Genomic DNA, 6,898 nt, shown 5'->3' with positions numbered 1-6,898 from the left:
TTACACGTAACAGAAGTTTAATCTTAATGAGTCTGTAGTGTGTGAAATCCCATCTGGTCACAGTGGCCTTACTAGCTTCCTATCTACACTGCTGCAGCAACAGTGTCAGAACCTAGCTTACAGCTTGCCTTTTGCCACTACCCCTGGATCACTGTCCTGACCACACCCCCTTCCTATTTGAATGGGCGGCCCTGCTAGGAACATTATGGTATTTCCATCCTCTTTAGCTCTAGTGCAGAGGATTTCACCAGGTATTTGGAAAGAGACCCTAGACAAGTGTGGAGAGCTGTGGAAGACACGACTTTTTCTCTGGTCTTTCAGACAAGTAGTAAGTGACGGTGGGGAAGGGATTCTGTGCTAAACTCTACTGTGGGTTGCTCTCTGCCAATATTGATTTCCAGAATATTGCTAAGCTCCTAGTGATCTTCTAGGGAATTTACTTTTTCTGCAAACACCGTATCCCAGCTGACGAACTCAACATATTCGCTGATCACAGATGGGGGTAATTTAGGGTTTTCTAACCATTTGAAATGATGCTTCCTTTAAAAAGTAGGTTTTATATAGAAAATGTTAAAGATAATGTTACCGCTTTCCTTGTCTTGAATTCATTGTTTCTTGGCTTTCTCAGCAATACTGTGATAGATTAAAATTAAAGGCATGCTGAAGTTGTTGATTTTTTTTAATTTTTGGTCCAAAATTTATGGGGGGGGGGGCGTTTCTAGTTGCTCTGCCCTACAGAAGAAGCAGCAGCAAAAATGCTTAGTGTTAGATCCTCTGCTGGTGTAAAGTGGTGTAGCTCCTCTGCCATTTGTGGAGGGACACTGATTTATATTAGCTGAGAATTTGCCCGATTATATCTTTGCTGGAATTCTTGAAAGCCCTTGGCTCCTCCTCTCATGTTGTTCATCCTCACAATATTGTGCCCCAAACATCCTCTAGATTGAAGTTGGACTGGAGGACAGCAAATGCCATGCAAATATGTGCCAGCTTTCGCTTTCAGCTTATTGAAAGTAATTGAAGTGGGGAGCACCGAGGCTTGAAAGGCTGTACAGCTTTGGAGGTGCATGACTGTAATTCCTCATCAATAAGGACACAATCCTGCTTTCCTTGCAAAACCCAAACTCCCAGTGAATCCTTGAAAGCCTGTGGGAGCGCTGAGTCCCTAAGTAATACAGTCAGGCCTTCCATCTTTCCATTAGCCTTTAACTTGATGCTTTGCATGTGGCCACTAATTTGCTATTAAAATTACCAGCAACCCGGCATCTAGCTCTGTCATCTGATACCTTCAGGGGGCTCTGGGCTGCATGGAGGTCCCTCACTGGTCAGTATCTATTCATGTTAATTTTAACTATTATATTTTTTAAAATCTTTTTTTGCCCCCTCTGTCATTGAAATCCCTTTTTGGCAAAGCAGATTTCTGTCTCACACAGGAACGCTAGCTTTTAAACAACAGGAAATACTGGCCAGGATGATGATTGTTCAGTGACTTTGATTTTTATTGTGGAATAGGCTCTATGCTTAAACCTTTTAACCAGTTGTGGCTTTTACCTCTCTCTCACCCTCATCCTGTAGGTCTATCTAGAACAAAAGTGACCAGACAGTTAAAAGCTTGCATCTATTTAGGTGCTTCTGTGGTTCACCCTTCCTCTGGTCTCAGGGCATGCTGCACTGTGTTGATCCTCACGAGGTAAAGCAGTGCTGTTATCCCTGTTTTACATATGGGGAAGTGATTTGCAGAGAGGAAAAGAGCTAGATTTTTAACGGTATTCAGGGGCCTTGTGGGATTTTCCAAAATGCCTAGTGATCTCTAACAATCCTGATGAAGAGACTTGCCCAACCTTATGCCATCTACCCAGTCTATGGTAAGGCAGGGAATTGAATCTGGGCCTCCCAAGTCCCAGACTAACCCCCTTTTGCCTTGGGCCTGCTCTTTTGTTCTGCAGAAGAAATGTGTGTTGTCCACAGGGCCAGCCCCTTGGCTGGTGTAAATCAGCATCACTCCACTATGTCTGTCTGCCCCAGCTGAAGATCTGCCCAGGATGTTTGTTTCAAAAAGACTATTACATAGTGGAATCACAGTAATGAAATAACAATGACCTAATTGCCACCCTGTCCCCTTTCCCCTCCTCCTCCACATCCTCCTGCAATTGCAAATAGCTGCCATGATCCCGATTCAGAGGCATAACGGTTGCCTCCCCCATTCAGGTTCTTGCCCTAGCCAGCAAGCTGTACTGTGTCGAGTCCTCACCATGACCTCCAGCTGTCAGATACCAGCTGACTTGTCGGCGCTGTTGATGGTGGCATTAGTTAAACCTAATTACAAATGGGCTGCTTATGGGTAATTTTGTCAAAGGTAAATGAGCTGAGCAAAAGATCCAAGGGGTCTTAGCCTGAGGGCAGTTATCTGAAAAGTGCAAGGAATTGGGAGTCTTTTGTGTGCGCGTGCATGCGTGTGCATGTGCGCGGGTGCATGTGTGCATATGCATGCGTATGTGTGCTGGAGTGGGAAAGAGAGAGAGAGAGAGATGGAGAGGAGCGTCTTTTTATCTATCTTGACTCAACCTAGGACTAAAGATTGTCCTGTAGGATGGGCAGGGGTGTAGAGTGTTACAAAATAAGCTTCAGATCTATTCCCCCCACCCTCCAGTTACACAAACCATTTCAACTGCATGAAAAGCAGAAACTGCTCTCCAAACAAACAGCTCCCCAGGAAGCTCTACAAGGTGCAAATCCTCTTAAAGGAATAACAAACCAACTGCAGTAATCCGGCAGGTTTCAGTGATCAGAACGAGGATCTAGGGTCAGGACACCTGGGTTCTGGGCCTGACTCTCATGACTTGCGACATGTGGTTGGTTAGTTCATGAATCTGCTGGTATTTCATAGGGGGTGGGAGGATCCCAAAAGGTGTTTAAAGGCAATCAGGACTCGCAGTAGAGTTGATCTCTTTTTATTAGACCAACAAGTTTTTTGCAATAAAAATTCTTTAATTGCAAGCTTTTGGGCACAAACACCCTTCATCAGGCATTGGAGAAAAGATTGCAAAAGTTCTCCTGGGTAGAAATGAAACTTCATATATCATAGGATTTCACAGAGGATAAACAAATGTGTTTATGTGTTTTGCAGCACAGATACTGGGTCTGTGCCTCAGTTTCCTGCAGCCCCACAATCTGTTGTGTTTAATATGTTATCTTCAAGGCTAGAGGCTAAAGAAGAATTAATTGAGGAGCTTTGAAGTTCTGGGTGAAAGATGTGACAAAGGTGCAGGTTAGTAATGATATAAACAGGATAGCATCAAAAGGTGATAGAAGAAGGCTGATCTGTGAAAGAAAAGTGTCTTGTCAATTAATTTTTCTGCAGCAAACTGAGAGCTCTCATTTCCATTGTCCACCGCCCAGTGTTGGGAATGCTCTTTTATTTTTAAATTGGTGTCAAGAGTTGATTAATTGAAGAGGCCAATATGATGTATCACCAAATTAGTACCCACCCTTTCTCCTGAGAATTAAATTGGCAGGGAGCCTGGGAAGTGCGAGCATTTCAAGGGTTAAAGCATTGAGGAAGAAGGTCATTTCCAAGGGTTATTTTTTCCCTAGGGATGATATATTATTGCTCAATGCAAATGGTGGTAACTGAGCTGCCTTGGGTCGGTCAGTGGCCTCCAAGGCCGTCAGTTGTGCCCCCTCACCTCCTTCGAGTTACTGCCAGCTGGATTCTTACATGGAGAAACATTTTGATGTGGTGGCTAAGTTGCCCTGCCCATCCTATCCCTCCCCCTCCCCATCTAACCCTGCTTATATACAGAAAGGCTAGGTTGGGTGAATCATTTTGATTTTTAGGAATAGGAAGGGACTGAGAGAAACCCACAAACTCTATTCAGTTGCTACATCTATTACCCTGGTATCTTAGCCTGTAAATCTCCCACAAGCCCTTAGCCACAGAGGCAGGATGGATAAAGCACTGGACTCAGAATTGGGAAAACAGGATTTGTGTTTTTGGCTCTGCCACTGACCTGTCATATGGTCTTGGAAAAATCACTTTATTTCCCTTTGCCTAAATTTCCCCATTTTTAAAATGGGCCTAATAACTACTAAAATACCTCATGGGAGCATTGGGATATTTAATAAGAAATACATAAAAAAAAGTAATTATATACATACATACAATATGCACACACATACTGTACATACATAGATACATAGATACATAGATTGTACATGCTGTACATATATACATACACACACACACACACTCATAAAAATAAATATTGATATTTATTTTTAATCATGTTGGACCCGATCAAAACCTTTTTTTGTGTGTTTAATCCTGATAAAACTTTAGAACAAATAATTTCTATTAAAAATGCTTCTGTTTTTCACAGGAAATTTGAGAGTAATAAAAAATGTTTTTGAGCATACAAAACAATTTGTAGCTGATTTGTGAAAAATGAACCTGAAAAGAAAAAAAAAGCAGGTCAAATTGACTTTCTGTTGACTGTGGTATAGGATTAAGCCAATGAAGAAAGGTCATATTCTCCCACGCTTGTTTACACAGATGTTTCCAAATAGTGAACAATAAGACCAAAATGAAGTCAGTGAGAATTGGACTGGGCGATAGGGGGCATTGTTTTATTTTAAACTGTTTAAGTAGTTTGAGTGCTCTCTTGCCCTGGCATACCTCTGTGTTAATTACTTGATGTCAGCAGAGGTACTCTGTTTTTGCCATTATAATTAATTGCAGAATTTAGTTCCTCTAAAAGGTGATGGCGCAGCCATGAATGTAGCCTAATTGTATCTGAAGGGAATAACCAGAAGGAAGGAGGGAGATTGCTTAAGATGTTATATAAGGAACCTAAAGGGAAGAAAAGTACTGCCTGACTATCAGGAAACTTGCTGACAGTGAGCTGAGCTGGGCTGTGAAGTCATTTCCTATGGGAAGTGGTGGAAGCTCTGTTAAAATTTCTCTGAACTACACACTCAAGAACTCCCTTTTCTGAACCCATGCAAGCACTCCTGCCTTGTCTTAGCGCCCTCAGATCGCCACTCTAGGGGCTCATTCCTTGTGGGCATAGGGTTTTTTTTAATATCCTTATAGTATCTGCTTTCATGCCTTTCTCTGGCAGAGGTCATCTTCCATGTGTTGAGTAAGGAATGAAAAACTGTCCTGCATTGTACAATATCTGTTTTTCTTAATTATCTCTTGTGGCAGTAATTTTGGCTCATAGATGTAATTCTGTTCCCTTGCAAAGTCCATCACTCTACAAGAAGAATATTATCTTTTTGACAAGGTATACTGTTTTGATTATAGAAGTATACCTGAAACAATACCTGGCCTGGCATGGATCCATCTAAACTACCATTATGGCTTATTGCCATAAGGGAAGGGGAATAACTTCTCATTTTCTATGTCGCCTTGTGCCAGTCTAATTTCTTTTAAAAACTTCCTTAACTTTGGTAAAGTGATAGAACAGCAAGAGGAGAGAAAAAAAAAGAAATTCTGAAAAAAGATGGAAAATTAAACTGGACATTGTTTATTTTTATTGCTTTAAATTTTAAAAATGAAGGAAACTATGGGGGGAAAGGGTGAAAATGAAAGACATTTTCAATTTTTCTTGTAAACCTGCCCAAATGGTCCCATTTGCAGAACCTTATAAAATGGGAACAACTCTGGCACTTAGAAAGTTTTCAGATAATTGATATTTTTTAACTAGCTTAAAAACAATCCTTTAGTACAAAATACATTTAATTTCTCTGTTAAGTCCTTTGGCATGACTGTGGGTTGCTAAGAGGTTTGGATGAAATACTAGCACAATTAAAGTCAACAGCTCCAACTGACTTTAGTGAGGTGGGGATTTCACCTGTGGGGTGATAGGTATCATCATACATTTATCTACCAAAAGTTTTGAGCCCAGCCTGAACAGTTATGGCTCAGAGAATGTCAGAGGTTAAACATGGGACCTGTTTTTGCTGGCTGAAGTATGGCATCTATAATTTGAGGACCAAATTTCTTAAGGATTTTACCTAAACTAAATAAAATTCACCCAATCTGCTAGAAAATGACTGTGAAACAATCAGGGGTAAAATGCTATCGGTGTGTCCATACTGGGCCAGAGTGCTGCTAAACACAGTGTCACCTGCTCCCCTGCCACCTAGCGGTGATGTGCTGGAAAAGCCACCTATTGTACAGACTGTCACAGGAACAACTGTGGGTCCTGCCAAACCCACGTAAATTATGCTGAGATGCATATGTCTGTCCATGCCCACAATTCAGCAAACTCTGATACTCTAATGATGAGTGTAGTATATGAACCCGGGTAGAATCAAATAAGAATAAATTATCCTTGTTTGTGAGTCTCTTAAGATCAATGAAGTTAGACAAAGGAAGATTTATCCCAGGTGCCTGGGAGCATTTCATTAGTGCTTTATTACAATTCCATGGTTGGCGATTTGTTTTTCATTTTAATTATTGCATGAAGTCTCGTCTTTGTTGCTGGTGTGATTCCATAGCACCAGGATAAGCCACTTCCAACCATAGGGAGCAACAGACTTTGGTACGTTGTGCTTTACTGGGAGGTTTTTAACAGCAAAGAGTCAGAGAAAAATGCAAATGATATTTAGTGAGGAATGAAAACAGTTCTTGAGAGCCCATGTGGCCGAGTCGTCTGGTTCAGGAAACATTTGCCTATTGTGTAAACCTACAAAGGCAATGAAAGGAAACTGCTAGTGGCTGCTGCCATTCCAATGCAAAACCAGTCTGTTCTCGGACCCGCATGTATTATTTAATGAGTTTTTGTTGAGACCGGTTGACTCAAACTATTGCCTATTTCTTTGTCTGCCTGTATTTATTTTGCAAGGTGTAGCCTATTTTGGAAAGTGGCCTATTGGGCAGTGCTCTCTTTAACCT

At 41.3% G+C, this 6,898-nt stretch overlaps 1 protein-coding gene across 2 annotated transcripts in view; it reads left to right on the top strand.

The window, feature by feature from the left end:
* Positions 1-228: 228 nt before the first annotated feature.
* Positions 229-6,898, top strand: part of ETS1 (ETS proto-oncogene 1, transcription factor) — a 126,220-nt gene continuing 119,550 nt past the window's right edge. For both annotated transcript variants that reach the window (XM_019509086.1, XM_019509080.1), the window contains exon 1: positions 229-328. The gene's annotated coding sequence lies outside the window, so the exon portion shown is untranslated. The remainder of the gene's footprint in view (positions 329-6,898) is intronic.

Source organism: Gavialis gangeticus, unplaced genomic scaffold (assembly GCF_001723915.1).
Source record: "Gavialis gangeticus isolate Ggan-Ray unplaced genomic scaffold, GavGan_comp1, whole genome shotgun sequence".
Lineage (NCBI taxonomy): Eukaryota > Metazoa > Chordata > Crocodylia > Gavialidae > Gavialis > Gavialis gangeticus.
This window is presented reverse-complemented; position numbering and strand designations above follow the sequence as displayed.